This window comes from Scyliorhinus canicula, chromosome 5, assembly GCF_902713615.1.
Source record: "Scyliorhinus canicula chromosome 5, sScyCan1.1, whole genome shotgun sequence".
In the NCBI taxonomy this organism is placed as follows: Eukaryota; Metazoa; Chordata; class Chondrichthyes; order Carcharhiniformes; family Scyliorhinidae; genus Scyliorhinus; species Scyliorhinus canicula.
Window position 1 is genome coordinate 193,806,584 of NC_052150.1, and position 23,491 is coordinate 193,830,074.

A 23,491-nucleotide genomic window follows, 5' to 3' on the forward strand; every position below is an offset into this window, starting at 1 on the left:
CCTTCAGCTGCATCAAGGAGGACATCGCCAAAGTAGCCATGCGGGCGGTGGATGAATCCACTCCCTTTCAGGTTGAGAGCGACGCCCCAGAGGTAGCTCTAGCAGCCACTTTAAATCAGGCAGGGGGGCCCGTTGCATTTTTCTCCCGTAACCTATCCGCTTCAGAACTCCGACACTCCTCAGTCGAGAAGGAAGCACAAGCCATCGTGGAGGCTGTTCGTCACTGGAGGCACTACTTCGCAGGTAGGAGGTTCACCCTCATCACCGACCAACGATCGGTTGCCTTTATGTTTGTCAACTCGCAAAGGGGCAAAATAAAAAATGATAAAATCCTTCGGTGGAGGATCGAACTCTCCACCTATAGTTACGATATTAAATATCGACCGGGGAAGCTCAACGAGCCCTCGGATGCCCTATCCCGCGGGACATGCGCCAGCGCGCAGATCAGCCGTCTGAAAGCCATCCACGGTGACCTCTGCCACCCAGGGGTCACCCGGCTCGCCCACTACATCAGAGCCCGAAACCTGCCTTTCTCCAATGAGGAGGTTAAAGCGGTCACCAGGGACTGCCCGATCTGTGCGGAGTGCAAACCGCACTTCTATAGACCAGACAGGGCCCACCTGGTCAAGGCTTCTAGGCCCTTTGAACGCCTTGCGATCGATTTCAAAGGGCCACTCCCCTCCACTAACAAGAACATTTATTTCCTCAACATCATCGACGAGTTCTCCCGATTCCCTTTTGCCATTCCATGCCCCGATATGACCTCCCACACAGTCATTAGGGCCCTGCATAGTGTCTTCACCCTGCTCGGTTTCCCCAGCTACGTGCACAGCGACCGGGGTTCGTCCTTTATGAGTGACGAGCTGCGTCAGTACCTGCTCGACAAGGGCATCGCCTCGAGCAGGACTAAAAGCTACAACCCCAGGGGGAACGGACAGGTGGAGAGGGAGAACGCGACGGTCTGGAAGACCGTCCTGCTGACCCTCCGGTCTAGAAAACTCCAAGTCTCCCAATGGCAAGAAGTCCTCCCAGACGCGCTCCACGTTATCAGATCCCTCCTCTGTACAGCTACAAATCAAACCCCTCACGAGGGACTCTTCATTTTTTCTAGGGGCACTACCACGGGAGTCTCACTTCCTGCGTGGATGAGGACACCAGGCCCGGTCCTCCTGAGGAAGCACGTCAGGGGGCACAAAACTGACCCCCTTGTTGAAAAGGTGCACCTCCTCCATTCCAACCCCCAGTAGGCATTTCTGGAGTTCCTGGACGGTCGCCAGGACACAGTATCCCTTTGGGACCTGGCACCCGCTGGATCCAGCTCCCCCCCTACCCCCACTCAGGAACCCCTTACCCCGTTCCCTATGCCACCGCCCCCTCGCGCCCCCGATTCCGCAAGCTCACCCCACCGGTTCCACGCGCCAGAACCAGCCCGCTCCCAGCGCCCCCAGTCTCCGGTCGAGCCAGAGGTGTATAAAGTTCGGACGAGACCCGCCCCGGGGACTGCCATCGTACCCCAGCTCTCAACACCCACCCAGCCACCGCAAGAGGCTGCAACCCCGGTGCTCCGCAGATTGAAAAGAACAATTCGTCCACCGGACAGACTAACTCTGTGAGCCACCACCCCCCCGCTGGACTCGATTTTTTTCACAGGGGTTGAATGTGGTGAATGTGATTCACACCGGATTATAATCTGTATATACATGTGTCTATATTGTAAGTGCAGTTGCACTACCTGACCTCCAGGGGGAGTAGCTGTGGGAATGCTCGAGAGTTGTACTGGGCTCCTCCCTTGGCTCCGCCCAGGACTCCTCCCCCGGGAGCTGCTGTATAAAGATCAGTGCCACAGGGTCATCCGGCCAGTTCACTGAAAGTTCAACGGCTAACAGGCTGGCTCTGTTGTAAGTATATTAAAACCGCTATTCTAATCCTGCAAGCACGTGTCCGTAGAATTGTGGGTTCCAACAGGAATATTCTGAGTTTGTGAAAGGTGTTATATAAATGCAAGTCTTTCTATCACTGTTAGAACACAAATTCACCAACATTCTTATTTTGTCTTCAATCTTCCCCAGACTGAGCAACCTCCATGTCCTACTCAACCCAGGACTTTGCATCAGTTATCCACCTCTGCAACACCTTTGCCTCCACTCCTGTCTGATTCTATCTGAAAATGAAAATGAAATGAAAATCGCTTATTGTCACGAGTAGGCTTCATATGAAGTTACTGTGAAAAGCCGCTAGTCGCCACATTCCGGCACCTGTTCAGGGAGGCTGTTACGGGAATCGAACCGTGCTGCTGGCTTGCCTTGGTCTGCTTTCAAAGCCAGTGATTTAGCCCAGTGAGCTAAACAGGCCCATCTCAACCTTTCTCAACCGGCACCTTTATCCATGCCTTCATCGTTCTGTCTCCATTTCTTACAGGCCCTCTGTGCAAGGGTGGCTCAAAGTGGCTACAGGATATTCTGGAGGGGGAAGGTGAATAGTCAGCGATCATGCTACACATCGGTACAAACAAGATAGGTTAAAAAAAAAAGAGATGAGGTCCAAAAAGAAGATCATAGGGAGTCAAGAAGTAGGTTGAAAATTAGGACCTCCAAGGTAATGAATGATCGAGGGACTGCTATCAGTGACACATGCTAGACAGAGAAAAAAATAGCAGGATCTTTTAGATGCATATGTGGCTGAAGAGATCGTGCATGGTGGGGCAAGGGTAGTGGGGGTGGGGGGGGGGGGTGTGGTAGACTTCAGAGACATTGGCCGGGATTCTCCCCTACCCGGCGGGGCGGGGGTTCCCGGCGTAGCGGAGTGGCACCAACCACTCTGGCGTCGGGCCTCCCCAAAGGAGCGGAATTCTCCGCACATTTAGAGGCTAGGCCCACGCCGGATTGGTTGGCGCCACGCCGACTGGCGCCAAAACCGGCACCAATGGCCTTTGGCACCCGCCGCCTGACGTCGGGGCAGTCCGAAAGGCCTTCGCCAGTCCGCGCATGCGCCAATACGTCAGCGGCCGCTGACATCACCACCGGCGCATGCGCGGTGGGGGGGGTCTCTTCAGCCTCCGCCATGGTGGAGGCCGTGGTGGCGGTGGAAGAAAAAGTGTGCCCCCACGGCACTGGCCCGCCCGCCGATCGGTGGGCACCGATCGTGGGCCAGGCCACCGTGGGTGCACCCCCTGGCGTTTGATCGCCCCGCACCCGCCCCAGAACCCCGGGGGCCCGCTCGCGCCGCCAATCCCGCCAGCACCAGAGGTGCTCCAATTCCCGCCGGCAAGAGAGGCCTGTCAGCGTCGGGACTTCGGCCCATCGCGGGCCGGAGAATCGCCACGGGGGACACGGCGATCGGCGCAGGGAGCACGCGATCGGCGCGGCGTGATTCCCACTCCCGCCGATTCCCAGGTGGTGGAGAATTCCAGCCACAGCGGGGGCAGGATTTACGCCTACCCTGGGTGAATCCCCGACCCTGCGGGGGTCGGAGAATTCCACCCATTGGGACTGGTTCTGGGGGAGATGGGACCAGTGCAAACTGGATGGGTTGCACCAGGCCAGGACCAGGACTGATGTACTAGAGGCGTATTTGCTTGAGTGGTTGGGAAGGGTTTCAACTAAAATGGTAGGGTGATAGGAACCTATGCAAGGAGTCAGAGGAGGGGGAAACAAGGATACGAACAAAAGACAGAAAGGGGAATAAGAAAAGTGATAGGCAGAGAAACCTAGCGCCAGAATCAAAGAGGTCCACAGTGAAAAATAATGGGAACCGAACAAGGAATGTTAAAAAGACAAGCCATAAGGCTTTGTGTCTTAATGCACAGAGCAATCGCAATGAAGTGAATGATTTAATCACTCAAATAGATGTGAATGGGCATGAGCTAGTCGGGATTATGGAGACATGGCTGCAGGGTGACCAGGGATGGGAACTGAACATCCAGGGGTATTCAATATTTAGGAAGGCTAGGTAAAAAGGAAAAGATGGTGGAGCTGTATTGCTCATTAAAGAGGAAGTTAACGCAACAGTAAGGAAGGATATTAGCTCCGGTGATGTGGAATCTGCATGGGTAGAACTGTAAAACATCAAGGGGCACTAAATGCTAGTGGGTGTTGTATATAGACCCCAAATTGTTGGGGAATATGGGTGACTTTGATCTGCATATAGATTGGGCAAATCCAATTAGTAACAATACCGTGGAAGAGGAATTCCTGGAATGCAAATGGGGTGGTTATCTGGACCAGTGAGGAAAGAAGGAGAGAACAGGCCATCCTTGACTGGGTATTGTGTGATGAGAAAGAAATAATTGGTAATCAAGCTTTGAGGGGACCCTTTGGGATGAGCGACCATAATATGATAGAATTCTTCATCAAGATGAAGACTGATGCAGTTGATTCTGAGACTAGGGTCTTAAATCTAAATAGAGAAAACCATGATGATATGAGACATGAGTTGGCAATAATGGACAAATGGATGAACTTCAACAATATTTTCATTCCTGCCTGGCACATAAATAAAGTGGGAAAGGTGATGAAACCAAGGGAAATTAGAAACGGTATTAGATCCAAGGAATAGGCTTACAAATTGGTCAGAAAAAGCAGCAGACCTGCGAACCATAGTATTCGTACAGTGCAGAAGGAGGCTATTTGGGAATCAGTGCTATGACCACAGCTATTCACAATGCATATTAATGATTTAGATGAGGGAAATAAATGTAAGATCTTCACATTTGCAGATGACACAAAGCTAGGTGGGAGGATGAGCTGTGAGGAGGATGCAGAGATGCTTCAGTGTGATTTGGACAAGTTGAGTGAGTGGGAAAATGCATGACAGATGCAGTATAATGTGGATCAATATGAGGTTATTCACTTTGATAGCGAAAGACAGGAAGGCAGATTATTATCTGAATGGCTATAGATTAAGAGTGGGGAATGTGCAAGGGTACCTGGGCTTCCTTGTACACCAGTCGCTGAAAGTAAGCATGCAGGAGCAGCAGGCGGTGAAGAAGATCAATGGTATGTTGGTCTTCATAGTGAGAGGATTCGAGTACAGGAGCAGGGATGTATTGCTGCAATTATACAGGGCCTAGGTGAGACTACACCTGGAATATTGTGTGCAGTAGGATGTTCTTGCTATAGAGGGAGTGCAGCAAAGGTTTACCAGAACTTATTCTTGAGGTGGCAGGGCTGGCATATGAGGAGACATTGAGTCAGTTAGGATTATATTCGCTAGAGTTTAGATGAATGAGCGGGGATCTCATAGAAACCTATAAAATTCTCACAGGACTAGACAGAGTAAATGCAGGAAGAATGTTCCTGATGCTGGAGGTGTCCAGAACAAGGGGGGTCACAATCTGAGGATACGGGCTAGACCATTTAGGACAAAGATGAGAAGTTTCCTCATCCAGAGTGTGGTGAGCCTATGGAATTCTCTACCACAGAAAGCAGTTGAGGACAAGACATTTTATATTTTCAAGGAGGAGTTAGATACAGCTCTTGGGGCTAAAGGGATCGAAGGATATCGAGGGAAATTGGGAACAGCCTATTGAGTTGCATGACCAGCCATGATCATAATGATGGGTGGAGCAAACTTGAAGGGCCAAAGCTCTCTTCCTGCTCCTATTATGTTTTTGTGAATTGTTCTTTCAGAGGATTGGCCCAGACACAATGGGACAAATGGCTTAATTTTGAGCTGTAACAATTCTGCGACAACCCACATCAGTAACCAAGTTGCTCCTCCTAATTCATGCTTCTCTGGTTCCGTGGCCACTTTGGTCTCATTGCACCCCTCGGATAGTTTCCAACATTAAAGATGCTATACAAATGCAAGACGTTGTTAAGTACGTGCAGGATAACCTCTCATGTGAATTATTTCCAACATAAGCATAACGTACACAAGTGTTAAACCGATTACTTGCGAGTATTACATGTTATGTCTGTTTGCCTGTTATCTCAATGCAGTGAAACAGACCTGTACAGCAAGAGGACAAAGAAGGAAGCAAAGGGATGGACATGTGAAAACTTGTCAGACAGCACCACCTGGAGGTTATAGTGCTCACAAATCTGGGCCAGAGGACTGTTGTTGCCAATGCTGGCTGTCAAAGATTGGAGACCTTGCAGTACTTCTTTTGCACAAATGGCTCGAGGTGTAAAAAATATATAATTTAATATCGATTAGTAGAGCAAGGAAAATCTTTTAAAATTTATTTTTAAAAAAAGGAAATCTTAAAAAATTATTCTTGACGAAGTAATGTTTTGGTTCATTGAGATAGGTTTGCAATTAATTATGTTGTGGTCTCAGGGCAACCCAAAGGCTTTAAAGCCAATTAAGTACTTTTGGTGTATTATGATAGTTTAAAATAGGGTTTTTCAAACTCAGGATCGTGACCCACGGGTGGGTTGTGGATGGGTGCCGGGAGGGTCGCTGAGCTTTTAAAAATGCCAGCCACCACTGGCTTTCAAGAATGGCAGTCGTTCCGCGCATGTCCCTCAGGCAGATCCGGCAGCGCGCAGGCCTGGAAGTCCTGATGTCAGCGCGCTGTTCCAGGACCAAACCTCTTTCAAACAAAAGTGCAATCCTCCCATCAGAAGTGGCGGCAGAGAGCCCAGCACATAGACTGAGGTCACGTGCCCTGTACATTCGTGCTTTGGGCGTGAAATCATGGAGGAGAGATTGCTCCATTTTGTAGCTGGCAGTAAGCAGGCAATAGGACTGTGCGAAGAACTGAAGATGGATCATTTTTTAATTAGGAAGAGGGCCAGAGACACAAACAGGCCAGGATCTCACTGATGAATCTGCTGGAGAGAGCTTCACAGGGAGGTCCATGGCAGGACAAAGCAATACTGGTGTGAGCTGTATGCAGAGCTCCAGGACCTCTGGTGAACAGCCAACAAAGAGAAATCTGAAATTGGGAATCAAGCAGTATGAAAATGATTTATTGAAGTGTGGCTTTGCTAATTGTGCCAGTGCAAATCTGAACGCCAAGCCCATATGCATAGGGGGCTGTTTAGCACACTGGGCTAAATCGCTGGCTTTGAAAGCAGACCAAGCAGGCCAGCAGCACGGTTTGATTCCCGTACCAGCCTCCCCGAACAGGCGCCGGAATGTGGCGACTAGGGGCTTTTCAAAGTAACTTCATTTGAAGCCTACTCGTGACAATAAGCGATTTTAATTTCCTTTTTTAAAAATTTCATATGCGTTATATGCAGGGAAGTACTGGTAAATGAAAGTTTATACCCCTCAAAACTTAAAAGGCATTTAAGCATGGCGGGTTCGAGGGCAAACTTTTTGATTTTGTTTTCAAAGGATTCAGCGAAGTGTCAGCTGAAGTCCTTAGAAGAAATGTAACATTGAATGACAAAGCAAGTGAGATTGTGAGGACCAAGCAGCTCACCTGTCGCATTAAAGGTAAGCAAAAATGGTGCGTCATAAAGGTCGGCCAGCCTGGGTCACTGAGGTCGGCCGGCATGGGTCGCGAATGTTGGCCAGTTGGTAAAAGTGGGTCCCGGGAAAAATAAGTTTGAAAAGACTGGTTTGAAACAATAGCTTTACAAAATTTGATCAAAGGAGGTCTTTAAAATTCATTCCTTCTTCTTCTTAGGTAATCGCTTGGAATTGAGGGTGACTTGCTTCAACCCAGGTTTGATGGTGTCGTAATGCAGCTCCTTTAAGGGGCAGGCTTCATAGACCATGTGACCAGGTTGAGTCAATCGCACAGGCCTGCGCGAACCCCGGCCAATAGGGTGTTTGCACAGGGCCCTGGGAGCGGGACCCCGGACTGCGTGGACCCTGGAACCAAAGTGTTAAGCCCTGTTCTATTGGGCAAAATTCTCTGGTTCCCCCAGCCACGTGTTTCTTGGTGGTGCGCCTTTCCCTTGTGGTGGGATTCTATCTCCCTGCTGATTGTCAATGGGATTTCCCACTAATGTAGAACTCGCGCTGCTGTAAAACCTGGATGGCAGGTGTCTGCTGCCGGTGGGGAAAATGAGCCCCAACGGCTGGCGAATTCCGGCCATTTTGTTCTGTGCCTTTTACTTGACGGCCTTTGCCTTTCATCAATGTGGTGAATGTATTACATTAACCATTCACCATGTAGGTAACTGTATCACGCTGTTGCCCATGAGGGCTCCACCTTTGGACCATTGTGAGGTATTATCTGTGATGTATCATGTTGGTGCCTTTGTGAGCTCCGCCCCTGGCTCCTCCCCTTGAGGGGAGGTAGAAAGAGCAGTAGCCCTGTAGGTGGCTCTCAGTAGCAGGGCAGTCGCAGGCAGGCACTGTTCTAGTCGATTAAAGCCACAGTTTACTTCTACTCCTTGTTTTGTGTGAATTGATGGTCGCATCAATTTAATCGACTACAGCACCACAATGGAATCGGCCCTCAAACCTGACCGACTGGAACTCGACCCGCAAGCCGCGGAGGCGAAAGGGATTTTTTCACACTGGCTCCGCTGTTTTGAGGCCTTCCTCGCAGCCTCCTCCTCGCCTTCCGTCTCTAACCAGAAGCTGAGCCACCTCCACGCCCGGGTGAGCCATCGAATCTCTGTTCAATTCGGGGAAGCTTCCACCTACGCAGACACGCTCGCAATGTTGAAGCGCCTATATATAAGGCCAGTGATGAGGTGTACGCACGGCATCGCCTCACTATGCGCCGCCAACGCCCAGGGGAATCACTGAAGGAGTACCTACACGACCTCATAATCCTTGCGCAAAGTTGCAACTACCAGGCCGTTACGGCCACTCAACATATGGACCTCGCAGTCTGGGATGCCTACGTGGCTGGAGTCAGGTCCAACTACGTGAGACAGCGCCTACTGAAGAAGGGTGCCCTGGACCTGGAAGAGACGGTAAAGCTAGCCTCCTCCCTAGAAGTAGCGTTCCATAGCCTCAACACGTTCCCATCTGATCATGCGACTCCCTCGTGGATCCCTGACCAGAGAGTACCCCAGGCCTGTGCCGCGCGCTGCCTGCCCAACACGGGGGGCTACCCTGCTATTTCTGCGGCCAGCATCAGCACCCCAGGTAGCGCTGCCCAGCCCGGAACGCGAACTGCAGCGAAAAAAGGACATTTTGCTAAGGTTTGCCTGGCCAGGTCCAAAACCTCAAAATCGCAGGCCCGACCCTCAAACTCACAGGCTGGCACATCCCGCAGTGTAGCAGCTTGCCTGCCGGCTCCGCCCCCAGGACGGGCCATCGGCCTCGTGCTGTCCGTGGGGGCAGCCATCTTCAAGACTGCACAACGTGTGCAACTTACGGGGGCCGCCAGCTTGGTCATCCTCGCCCACGCGGCCCGCCACGTGCGACTCGTGGGGGCCGCCATCCTGGACGCCATATTCCTTGCCGCCTGACATGTGCGACCGATGGGGGCCACCATCTGCAACGCGGCCCGACCTGTGCGACCGACGGGGGCAGCCATCTTGGGACCACCCCAGCACTTCCGACCACGCCGGCTACCCGCAACGCAGCGCGGTCACCCTGGACCAGTCACGACCCAAACACCTCCGGTGCTCCATGATGACCGTCCGGGTAAATGGACACGAAACACCTTGCCTGTTCGACTCCGGGAGCACGGAGAGCTTTATCACCCAGTCATGGTAAGACGCGGCTTGTTCCCAATCTTCCCGGCATACCAAACCATCTCCCGCGCTTCTGGGTGCACTCGGTGCAGATCGCGGCGTGCACTACCGCAACCCTAGCAATACAGGGTGCCGAGTATGCCGATTTTAAGCTATATGTACTCCCTGACCTCTGCGCTCCTCTTCTGTTGGGACTGGATTTCCAGTGTAACCTCAAGAGCCTAACTCTGAAATTCGAAGGGCCCCTACCCCACTCGCCGTATGCAGCCTCGCGACACTAAAAGTCGACCCTCCCCCACTCTTCGCAAACCTCACCCGCCGACTGTAAGCCAGTCGCCACCAGAAGCAGGCGGTATAGCATTCAGGACAGGACTTTTATCAGGTCCGAGGTCCAGCGACTCTTGCGGGAGGGTATCAGCGAGGCCAGCAATAGCCACTGGAGAGCTCAGGTGGTGGTCATCAGGACCGGGGAAAAGAACCAGATGGTTGTAGATTACAGCCAAACCATAAACCGGTACACGCACCTTGATGCGTACCCCCTTCCCCGGATCGCAGACACGGTTAACCAGATCGCGCACCACCGGGTGTTCTCCACGGTGGATCTGAAGTCTGCGTACCACCAGCTCCCAATCCACCCAGGGGGCCGCCACTACATGGCTTTTGAGGCAGATGGCCGCCTCTTCCACTTCCACTGGGTCCCCTTCAGCGTCACAAACGGGGTCTCGGTCTTTCAAAGAACCATGGACCGAATGGTGGACCAGTACAGGCTGCGGGCCACATTTCCATACTTGGACAACGCCACCATCTGTGGCCATGATCATCAGGACCACGATACCAACCTCCAGAGATTTCTCCAGACCGCTCAAACCCTTAACCTCACTTACAATAAGGAGAAATGCGTTTTCCGCACAGCCAGGCGAGCCATCCTCAGCTACGTCGTGGAAAACGGAGTTCTACAAACCAACCCTGACCGTATGTGCTCACTCCTGCAACTCCCCCTTCCCCACTACCCCAAGGCCCTGAAAAGGTGCCTCGGGTTCTTTTCCTATTACCCCCGGTGGGTCCCCAACTATGCGGACAAAGCCCGGCCACTAATCAAGGCCACCACCTTCCCACTGGTGGCCGAGGCCCGCCAGGCCTTCAGCTCAAGGCGGACATCGCCAAAGCCGCAATGCGCGTGGTGGACGAGTCCGTCCCCTTCCAGGTGGAGAGCGACACATCAGAGGTCGCCCTCGCCGCCACCCGTAACCAGGCGGGCAGGCCAGTAGCATTTTTTTCACGCACCCTCACCGCCTCTGAAATTCGACACTCCTCGGTCGAAAAAGAAGCCCAACCCATCGTGGAAGCCGTGTGGCACTGGAGGCACTACCTCGCTGGTAGGAGGTTTACCCTCGTCACCGACCAACGATCAGTAGCCTTCATGTTCGATAATACGCAGCGGGGCAAAATCAAGAATGATAAGATCTTGAGGTGGAAGATCGAACTCTCCACCTATAATTACGATATAGTATATCGTCCTGGGAAGCTCAACGAGCCCCCAGATGCCCTGTCCCGCAGTACATGCACCAGCACGCAAGAGGACCGACTCCAGGCTATCCACACTGACCTCTACCACCCAGGTGTCACCCGGCTTCTCCACTACATCAGGGCCCGCAACCTGCCCTACTCCAGTGAGGAGGTCAGAGCCATGACCAGGGACTGCCCGATCTGCGCGGAGTGCAAGCCGCACTTCTTTCGTCAGCATAAGGCCCACCTGGTAAAGGCACCCTGGCCCTTTGAGCGCCTCAGTATGGATTTCAAAGGGCCCCTCCCCTCCACCAACCGCAACACATATTTCCTCAACGTCATTGACGAATTCTCCCGCTTCCCCTTTGCAATCCCCTGCCCTGACATGATCACCGTCACCGTCATTAAAGCCCTACATAGTGTCTTCACCCTGTATGTTCACAGTGACCGGGGCGCGTCGTTCATGAGCGACAAACTGCGTCAGTATCTGCTTAGTAAGGGCATCACCTCGAGCAGGACTACCAGTTATAACCCCCAGGGAAACGGGCAGGTGGAGAGGGAGAACGCAATGGTCTTGAAGACCGTCCTCCTGGCCCTACGGTCTAGGAATCTCCCACTGGCAGGAGGTCCTCCCCAATGCGCTCCACTCAATTAGGTCCCTCCTTTGCACGGCCACAAAGGAGACCCCTCATGACCGCCTGTTTGTTTTCCCCAGGAAATCCACCTCCGGGGCCTCGCTTCCATCCTGGCTGAAGACACCGGGGCCCGTCCTACTCCGCAAACATGTCAGGAGCCGTAAGTCCGACCCCCTAGTTGAGAGGGTCCAGCTCCTACGCACCAACCCCCAGTACGCATACATAGAACACCCCAACGGCCAACAGGATACGGTTTCCCTCCGGGACCTAGCGCCCACAGGCTCCACTACCAGCGCCACCGCAACTTACCCCACCCAACCTACGCTGACCAGCGCCCCGCCCCTACATGGCACCTGCACTCCCTTCCGCTCCCCATTTCCTCTTCACCGACCCACAGGAACGAAGCTCCGGAAGACATGCTCCCGGAGTCTACGTCTGTACCCGCACCGGCAACGTCATTGCCCACGCCCGCATGGATGAGTTCGACACCCAGGCCAACTGCGATACCAGAGCTCCGGCGATCACAGCGTACGATCCGGGCGCCGGACAGGCTGAACTTGTGAACCAATCACCCCCGCCTGACTTCATTTTTTAACAGGGGGTGAATGTGGTGAATGTATTGCATTAACCATTCACCATGTATGTAACTGTATCACGCTGTTGCCCATGAGGGCTCCACTTATGGACCGTTGTAAGGTATTACCTGTGATGTATCATGTTGGTGCCTTTGTGGGCTCCGCCCCTGGCTCCTTCCCTTGAGGGGAAGTATAAAGAGCAGTAACCCTGTAGGCGGCTCTCAGTAGCAGAGCAGTCGCAGGCAGGCACTGTTCTAGTCGATTAAAGCTACAATTTACTTCTACTCCTTGTTTCGTGTGAATTGATGGTCGCATCAATCAATAAGCCACCTTGTTTTTTTTCTTTAAATTCAGAGTACCAAATTCATTATTTCCAATTAAGGGGCAATTTAGTGTGGCCAATCCACCTAACCTGCAAATCTTTGGGTTGTGGGGGCGAAACCCTCACAAACACGGGGAGAATGTGCAAACTCCTCACAGACAGTGACCCAGAGCCGGGATCGAACCTGGGACCTCGGCGCCATGAGGCAGCAATGCTAACCACTGCGCCACTAGGCTGCCCTTAATAAACCACCTTGTAACAACTGGAAGCCTCCAGTGTATGTCTCAAGCCAATGCATTGGAGACGAGGTAAAAAAAAATCGCACCCGACAGACATTATGAATTTTGGGGGGAAGAAAGGAGCAGTTAAGAAAGTAGAGAAGCTCCAACGAGAGTTGGGAATCATTAAACCATGAGTGGAATTGCCTATCATTGGTAAACTAGGCCCATTTCACCAAGGGGCTGAAGTGTTTGTCTCAGCCTTCATAGCCAGCTCGCTGAGCACTGTGAGTTTGCTACCGCACTTCGCGATATTTTATGCAACTGGCTGGTTTGTGGGATGCATTACCTTAATGTCCACTAGAATTTCCTGGCTGAAGCCACTATGATGTTGTAAAAAGTGATCGAGATAGCTCAGGTAACCGAGTGCTCCAAAAGGCACCCACTGGGCTCCAAAGCATGGTTGAAGGGGACGTTAATCTGGTATGGGGCGGTATGGCCCAGAGGTCTGGGGCAGGATCAATAGGTACAGCGGAGAACAAGACACCATCCTCAGGACAGACTGGAGTCAATGGAAAAAGACGGATCGTCAACCCAAGTCAGAGGTGAACTGCTCTCATTGCGGGGGAGACCATCCCCAGGAGACTTATGATTGGGAGTTTAAGGGCAGCACGGTGGCCTAGTGGTTAGCACAACCGCCTCACGGCGCTGAGGTCCCAGGTTCGATCCCAGCTCTGGGTCACTGTCCGTGTGGAGTTTGCACATTCTCCCCGTGTCTGCGTGGGTTTCGCCCCCACAACCCAAAAAATGTGCAAAGTAGGTGGATTGGCCACGCTAAATTGCCCCTTAATTGGAAAAAATAATTGGGTAATCTAAATTTTAAAAAAAAAATGATTGGGAGTTTGTGTGTCACTGATACAACCAAAGGGGGCAGATTGCCACGTGAGGCAAAGTGCAACAATACGAAACAAACAATAACAACAGTCCACAGCACCACTGAATATAGTGGAGAAGAGCTCTGAAGTAGAGCATGCAATGTACCGGTTGAATGAAGTCCAATTAAATCATAGAATCGGAGGGCAGCACGGTGGCACAGTGGTTAGCACTGCTGCCTCACGACGCCGAGGTCCCAGGTTCGATTCCGGCTCTGGGTCACTGTCCGTGTGGAGTGTACACGTTCTCCCCATGTTTGCCTGTGTTTCACCCCCACAACCCAAAGATGTTCCGGCTAGGTGATTGGCCACGCTAAATTGCCCCTTAATTGGAAAAAATGAATTGGGTACTCTAAATTTATTTAAATATATATATTTTAAAAAAAATTACAGTGCAGAAGGAGGCCATTCAGCCCATCGAGTCTGCACTGGCTCTTGGAAAGAGCACCCCATTTAGGCCCACACTTCCAACCTATCCCGGTAACCCAGTAACCCCACCGAACCTTTTTGGAAACAAAGGACAATTTAGCATGGCTAATCCACCTAACCTGCACATCTTTGGACTGTGGGAGGAAACCAGAGCACCCGGAGGAAACCCACGCACACACGGGGACACTGCACAGACAGTGACCCAAGCTAAGAACCAAGCTTGGGCCCCTGGAGCTGTGAAGCAACTGTGCTAACCACTGTGCTACCATGCTGCCCAAATAAGAAGGCCCCAATTGTAATTGTCTTAAGGGAAAATGGCAGATCCCTTAAAATGGAAGCCGACACTGGGGCTTCAGTAACCCAAGTGGGGAGCAGACTTTCCAATATCTTTGTGCAGGGACTCAGTCTTGAAGCTTGAAGAGCACAACATCCAAGCTTTCAACATACATCAGGGAAATTTTGAAGATCCTCGCAAAAGCCAATACCCCAATAACCTATAGAGGGCAGGAGTCCACTCTATCTTTGGTTGTCTTGGAAGAGCATAGAACAGTCTGATGGGAAGAGACTGAAGATTAGGCTCAATTGGTTGGAAATCTTCAAAATATCTAATGGTGGCCTCCAAGATGTCCTAAAGAGGTATGAAGACGTCTTCTACAAGGAACTTGGCCGGATAAGAGGAGCAAAATCTATGTCAATTTGGATTTGATGTCCAAGTTCTTCAAAGCTAGACCAGTGCCGTCCATCACTGCGTTAGAAGGTTGAAGAAGAGATTTGAAGAGCTGGGCATAATCAAGCCAGTTCAGTTTTCATAGTGGACAGCACCAATTGTCCCTGTCCTTAAGCCAGATTGTTCGATAAGAATTTAGGGGGACTATAAACTATGCATAAATCAGGCTGTCCATGTTGATCGGTATTCGATTACTCGAATCGAGGACCTCTACGCTAAGCTGGCTGGGGACCTTAGTATTCAAAATTGACCTGAGTCACACCTACCTGCAACTAAAATTGGATGAAGAGTCTCATAATTTTGCCACAATAAATACCCACAAAGGCGTCTTCAAGAAACCTGACTACTGTTCGTCCTCGCTCCAACCTGTGTTATTTTCCACTGCACAATGGAAACATTCCAGAGAATTGGCAAGGTGTGATCTACATGATGACGTGTTAGTCACCGGCACAACATCAGAAGAACAGGCTGCCAGCCTTTCCCGACCAGCAGAAGTGATTTTGTGTTGATGCGACAGGGTTGGATCCCTGGAAGAAAAGGTCAAGGCTATACGAGACGCCTCTGCACCCAGAAATGTTAGCAAGCTCAAACCCTTCCTCGGTATGGTAAATTATTGTGAGAGGTTCATTTCGAATTTATTCGCAACATTGGCATCATTTCACCAGTTACTCAAGAAGAATAAGTGGTCGCAATGGAGAGAGCCCCAAGAGGAAGCCTTCCGAGTTGTGTCACCAGAATTTAGAGTTCTGAAAACCTCTTGATGCATTTTGTCCTGGGAAAACCAATCGGGGCCAATTGTGAAGACCTATTATATTGTGTTCTTTACTGCCTTTGCCTTTCATCAATAAACCCCTTTGTTATCTACTGGAGGCCTCCAGTGCATGTCTCGAGCCACAACAGATGGGTTCCAAGATGGGTGATGAATCCAATGTGCGACTGACAGACTCTGCCACATGAGGAGAAGGTGATGAAGGTACATGTTGGGTGGGTTTCTCCGTCCCGCCGCAATTTCTGGTTCAGCACGCCGTCGGGATTCTCCGTTTCGCTGGCTTGTCAATGGGGTTTCCCATTGTGAGGCAGCCCCACGCTGTCGAGAAACCCCCGGGCTGCCGGCAAAATGGAGAATCCCGATGGCGGAGAATTCAGCCCGAGGTTTTTGGACATTTGTGTGCTTCCTCAACTTTGCCCCAGTGTGTTCCCAACAAATTCTTTCGATAACATAGAACATAGAACAGTACAGCACAGAACAGGCCCTTCAGCCCTCGATGTTGTGCCGAGCAATGATCACCCTACTCAAACCCACGTATCCACCCTATACCCGTAACCCAACAACCCCCCCCCCCCCCCCCCCCCAACCTTACTTTTTTAGGACACTGCGGGCAATTTAGCATGGCCAATCCACCTAACCCGCACATCTTTGGACTGTGGGAGGAAACCGGAGCACCCGGAGGAAACCCACGCACACACGGGGAGGACGTGCAGACTCCACACAGACAGTGACCCAGCCGGGAACCGAACCTGGGACCCTGGAGCTGTGAAGCATTTATGCTAACCACCATGCTACCGTGCCATGATAAGTTTGGTGCTTTCCCAAATGAAACTTCTCCATTTTTGTCAGTCACAAACCAGGTCAGGTGGGCTGTTTGACACCTTCAGGGATGATTTGAGGACATTCTCAAGTGTTTACACTGTTCTGCTGGGTGTCTCCTGAAAGGCAAACCCCACCCCTTGTCTCCAAACATCTGCAGCCTCTCACATAACCCCCACACAGAGGTTCCCATCCCACGTCCACTCACCTTCGTTCTGGGGTTCCACAATGATCCTACGCCTCTGGTGGATACATTTCCACCAGTTACCACCACCTCCAGTGGCATGGTGGCATTAGGAGCTGTCGGGCTCTGATTGGTGAGCAGCTGTGAGTCGACGGGACTTCCGCCCCTTCGGACCTCAACCATGTGGAAGGACCAATGATGGCCACTTAAGTGCCTGAACGGCACTGGATTCCGTTAGGCCTCCCTTTTGGAACCTTTGGGGGTTCCCTGCTATTTCTAGGACGGATGGGTGAGAACCCCTTCACCCTGATTGAATCCCAACCAAAATCTACTTCTGTGGCTCGGTGTCATACTTTGTTTAATAATGCCCTCATGAAATGCCTTGGGACGTTTCATGCCATTAAAGGCATTGTAAGTTGTCCCTGTTAGAATATAATGGGCGGAATTCTACAGTCGTTGCAATTCAATTTTCTTGCTGGCAGCGTGTGCCTGCCAACGGTTTAATCAGAATGGAGGTAGGACTTTGGTATGATCCTCACCTGTCGCCCACCTACCTGATTAAATGCCCTCTGCTACCAAACATCATACAGCTAGACCTTGTATTTCTTTGTTGCCACAAAGAGAAAAGATGAGGAGGTGCTCACACTCTGGATTCTTGTAAAACACAATAAGAGGTTTATTAAGCTCATACAATTAAGATGGTGATCTGCCCAAAGCCCGCGTAAACAGTCTGCTGATGTCACTACACATCACGTGACATAGAACGAGCAAGAATGTGTTCCCAGATACATAGCAGCCCTATTTGAAAATAATTGTGGTGTGTGTGAGAGAGTGTGTGTGTGTGTGTGAGAGAGAAAGTGTATGTGTGTTTATGTGTGTGTGTGAGAGGTGTGTGTGTGTTTACATGTGTGAGTGAGTGTATGTGTGACACATACATCCACTCACACAACGGGTGGGGGTGACTGAGTGGGCACCCTGAGGCTGGAAGCCACACACACACACACACTCTGACCCTCTTACATTCTAATGGTCATCATTATTGCACTGTTTCTAATGACCAGCTTATTGTTTAGACGTTGCTTTCTTTTTGTTCAGCAAGCTGTCCCTTTTCTTCATTACTCCACTTTTAAAAAAAAAATCACGTTTAATGTTGGACCAAATCTTATTCTTCTGAAATGTTCTCATCAGCCATTTTGCGTGAGAAAATGTGACCTCTCCACACAAAACGGTTGGACAAACTTGATGGTGTTCATCGCAATAAATGTACACCTCAATTAATAATTCAAAGGACAATTGGTTAAATTTGCAGCCAGGTAGAATAAAATAAAATGCAGTGTGTCTCATTTAGAATATCAAGCACTGGCGATACACACTTTTCAAGGCTTCTAAATATTTCAGAAATATCTTCATCCTCAAGTCAGCTCTGCAAGCTCTCCCACCCCCTCAAAGTAACGTCTCCCATTACGAGAAATGATCGACCACAGACCACAATGCTCTGTCTCGCCTATTTGTGAAGATTGACTCAGAGCTATTGTGTGAGGTAACCGATACACAGCATGATTGAGTTTTTCCACATACAACACGCAGTAGACAACAAACAAAGTCTGTGGGATACCTCTCAGTGAATTACATACAGATTAACGGATACCCTGGAGTGATTACAAGGACACAAATCCCATCGAGAGGTTCAGATGACATCATTAATAGTGAGTGTGACGCTCAAGAGGTTTATGTTCATTATTTGAAGCTAAAGATAGGATTACCATCTCAAATACATTAAGCAATGGCCATCGTCATTTGCAGAATGTGTGTGTGTGATTGTTCGTCAATGTTTCCCCTGAAAGATTTTCCCCAGGATTTGTGGTACGAAGATATTGAAGGACTGCAGTTGTAATATCAGTGATGATAATGACCCACATGACTTTGCGGCCTTGAGAAATACTAATTTTGTGACGTGGACTGAAGGAGTTGAAGGAGGAAGCTCACCACCACTTTCTCCAGGGCAATTAGGGTTGGCAATATATGCTGGTCTGTCCAATGATGCTCACATCCCTTGAATGAATTTGTAAAAAATGGACCTGTTGGTCCAGATCTTCCAATCACAGGATAATCGGAGACTATTCCCCAAGATATATAATGGGATCCCTTGGAAGTTCCAATGTACTGACTCTGTGGGAATTGCTGGAAAAGTTTGAACTTCCATTTGTCCTGCTCGCCGGGAATTTCCGATACAGTCTGCAACTCTGAGTTAGAGCCATAGATATCCGACAGTTCCAATTTACTTGAACTTACCCTGAAAATGTAAAACAAAAAAACCCTGGTATAACTGCTGGGTAACTATAAAACTATAGTAACAGCTAGCCTTAGCTAAACTGTGCTCAATGGGAATCAGATGGAAAACTCTCTGCTGGTTGGACTGATACCTTTAAAAAAAATAAATTTAGATTACCCAATTATTATTCCAATTAAGGGGCAATTTAACGTGGCCAATCCACCTATCCTGCACATCTTTTGGGTTGTGAGGGTGAAACCCACGCAGACACGGGGAGAATGTGCAAACTCCTCACGGACAGTGACCCAGAGCCGGGATTCGAACCCGGGTCCTCAGCACCGTAGGCAGCAATGCTAACCACTGTGCCACGGTGCTGCCCTGTTGGACTGATATCTGGCTCAAAGGAAGATGGTTGAGCTGGTTGGAGGTCAATCAGCCCAGCTCCAGGACATTACTGCAGGAGTTCCTCAGGGTAGTGTCCAAGGCACAGCCATCTTCAGCTGCTTCATCAATGACCTACCTTGCTTCATAAACACAGAATGCGGATGTTTGCGGATGTTTAGTACAATTTGCGACTCCTCAGATACAGATGCAGTTTATGTCCTAATGCAGTGACACCTGGATAATATCCAGGCTTGGGCTGACAAGTGGTAAGTAATATTCATCCACACAAGTGCCAGGCAATGATCATCTCCTACAAAAGAGGATATAACCATCGCCCCTTGACATTCAATGGTATTACAATCGCTGAACCCCCACTATCAACATCCTGGGGGATGCTGAACTGAATTGGACATGGTTGCAGAGCTATGAGAGCTATGAAAGCTTTGACAAAGAGTCATTGGACTTGAAACGTTAACTCTTTTGTCTCCCTACAGATGCTGCCAGATCTGCTGAGATTTTCCAGCATTTTCTCTTTCGCCTCTTGGGTATACTTCTTTGGGTATTTCCATCAGACTCGCTATTGGGCTGTTTCCATGTACATATTTCCCTCTAGACTATCTGGGAATCAGTCCAGTTTCCCAGCACACAGTATAGTTATCAAGTGAGAGTCACGGACATTTTCAATTTGTAAGATGTTCCTAATAATGTTCAGTACTGATAGCTATTAAACAAATTTGGTTGAATAAACTCCGTTTGTTCTCACTGGAATGATGGAGGTTGAGAGTGAAGGGCTTGTTCCTGTGCTGTACTTTTCTTTGTTCTTTGTTCTTTGTGTATGCTCGTCTTCCCCAATCACAATTGAAATATTTTCATGCGCTGACTTTAGTTTGGGAATTGGTGTAAATCCCAGAATAGTGCCTTGATAATAGTATTCAATTCTGCAGAATCAGCCTCTGTGCAGTAGTATTCACAGTTCCTGGTGATACAATACCCATTTCTCTTTTCCTTTTCACCCTCTGCCAGCCATTGTTAGCACTTGTATGTTGGCAGAATGTAAACAGTTCCAGACAATTGAAAGGCAAGTGGCAGAATAGAGAAATGTAAGTTGTCACCATCTTTGAAAGAGCACAATAGGGATGTAAATCCATTGACAGCCTTCACCAAGGCTGAGGGGCCGCAGACAGGCAGACGGAAATGGGAGGAAACTCCCAGTGCAGCCAACGAATGGAGCAACCTGACCCAAGAATAATAACTGCTAGTTTTAAAGAGATTTATCTCTGTGCCACTCCAGGACACAACCCTCATAAGTTAGCATTGTCTTCCCATTTATCAAAAAACCCTGGTTTGACCCCTCAGGGAAAATAGGAGTTGTCATCCAGCTTATTATATCCTCCTGGAATACAAAGATTCTGAAGGTTCTTTTCACTTCTTCAAATCATCTTCGTAAACCATTCTTCCCTCCCCCCTCCACCCTCGTTTCCAAGCTCATGGACTCCACTGTCACTCAGGCCAAAGCTAGCTAATAAGTTTCCTCTGTCACTTCCCTCCCTTCCATGAGCCCACCAGGCTAAAGTTCCTCCAAATTTCTACCCTGCACTAGCCCTGAACTCACATCATTGCTACGTTTCTCTCTGATTTCCTCTCACCCCCTCTCTGAGACCCTCCTCCTGATCCCTTGACCCTATTCCCATGAAGCTGCTGATCATCCAGCTCTCCCCTCCAATGCCCATACCAGCCAATGTTATTAATAGTTCTCTCTTTTCAGGGACTTGCCTCTCTCCTTCAAATCTGCCATCGTCAACTGTCTCCTCAAAAAGACAACCCTTTACCCTACCTTCCTTGCAAATGTTCAGCCTAACTTTCCGTTCCACTTCAATGTCATTGAATGTTTTATCATATCCCCCAAATCCATGTCTATCTTTCCCAGAATTCCATGTTTGTATCCCTCCAATCAAATTTCTATCCTGGCGTAGGTACCGAAATGACAAGGCACAAGGTGTCACACCCTGGGCATAAAATTTTAACTCATCCAAAATCTATCCACTTATTCAAATATACGTGTCTGCAACAAAGGTAAACCAGTCCTCCCTATCCTTCTTGATCTGCCTGCAGCCTTTGACATGGTTGACTACCCCATCCCCTATCTTCGTCTCTCCCCTCTTGTCCAGCTGGGTGAGACTGTTGTCACCTGGCTTCATTCTTATCTTTCAAGATGTAGCCAGGGAATCACTTGCAATGTCTCCTCTTCCTGCTTCTGCTCCATTTCCTTTTGTTTCTGCCAACGACAAATCCTTGTCCCCCCTCCTATTGCTCATCGACATGCTGCCCCTCAGCAACACCATCCAAAATCACAGAATTACTTTTCACATGCACACTGGGGACATTCAGCAACACCAACTCTCTTGACTCACTGTGTCTAAGGTATCTGACTGCTTATCCACCATCCAATGCTGGATGAGCAGAAATTTCCTCCAATTAAATATTGTGAAGACCAAATCCATTGCCTTCTAGTTGTCTCTGCTATGAACTCCACTCCCTATTGCCAACTCCCCTCTCCCTCACAACTGCCTAAGGGGAAACCAGGCTGTTTGCAATCTTGGTGTCGAAATTGACCCTCGGATGAACCTTCAAACAAAGATTGAGGCCACCACTTAGACTGCCTATTTCCTACTCCAGGGCTGCTCCTGCCTCAGCTCATCTGCTATTGAAACAATCATCCTTGCCTTTGTTATCTCCTGGCTGAACTCCCACATTCATCCTTCATAAATGACCTGATCACCCATCAGCCCTGTGCTTACCAAGCTATGCTGGCTCTCAGTTGGCAACGCCTCAATATTAAAATTCTAATCCTTGTTTTAAAATCCTTCCGAATTTTAATCCTTCCCTTAATCCTCCAAATTTTAGTAATTTCCACGAGCTACACAATCCTCCATGTCATCTCAATGCTAGCCAGTTAAACGGTGCTGGTTTTACTCATTCCATAATCAGTGGCCATACCTTCAGCTGTCCTATGCTCTGTAATTTCCTTCCTAAATCTCTGCCTCTTTCAATGTTTGCAACAACTTTGTCAAACTTTTGATCATCTGGCTTAATATTGCCTCATGTGACCCGATGTCAGGCTTTCCTTAATAACACGTCTGTGAGTACCCTTAGGGTGTTGTATTACCATTTGAGGTGCTTTAGACAAAAATGGGGCATAGTGATGAAGTCTTAACACTGGTTGTCCCGAGGCCCTGTTTAATGGTCTAGGGACATGGATTCAAATCCCACCACGGCTATTGGTGCAATTTAAGTTTCTTAACCTATCTGCATAACACTCAGAGACGAAGGGTCAACTCAATGACCCATCTTGTACCAATTGTATATAGTATAAATAAGCTGTTTTAATCAACTACCTGAGTCAGGCGACAAGCCCCTTCATAAGATGCAGATCCATAAAACAGATACGCTGACAACTATCATCAATTGTTGTAAAACAAACTCTGGTTCACTAACATCCTTTACACAAGAAACTCTGCCAAACTTATATCTGACCTACATGTGACTCCAGACCCACAGCAATGTGGGTGCCTCTTGACTGCCCTCGAAGACACGTTGTTCAAGGGCCATTGGGGTTGGATAACAAAATACTGGCTTTGCCAGTGACGTCCGTACCCCATGAAGGTACAGTGCAGAAGGAGGCAATTCGGCCCATCGAGTCTGCACCGGCCGTTGGAAAGAACACCCTACTCAAGCCCATACCTCCACCCTATCCCCATAACCCAGTAACCCCTCCTAACATTTTTTTTTGGACACTAAGGGCAATTTAGCATGGCCAATCCACTTAACCTGCACATCTTTGGACTGTGGGAGGAAAGCGGAGCACCCGAAGGAAACCCATGCAGACACGGGGAGGATGTGCAGACTCCGCACAGTCACCCAGCCGGGAATCGAACCTGCGACCCTGAAACTGTGAAGCAACTGTGCTAACCACTGTGCTACCGTGCTGCCCCTTAAATGTAAAGAAATAAATTGTTGCTGTCTCCTCACATGTTTTAAAAGAGCAGTTTACACCATTCTGACATTCTTGGCACCTATAGCTGCCTCTAACCCTGTATGTTTAATCAGGTCATAACATTTTCTCCTGGGCCTACATGTCACTTAGCCGAGCTGGAAGTAAGCAGCA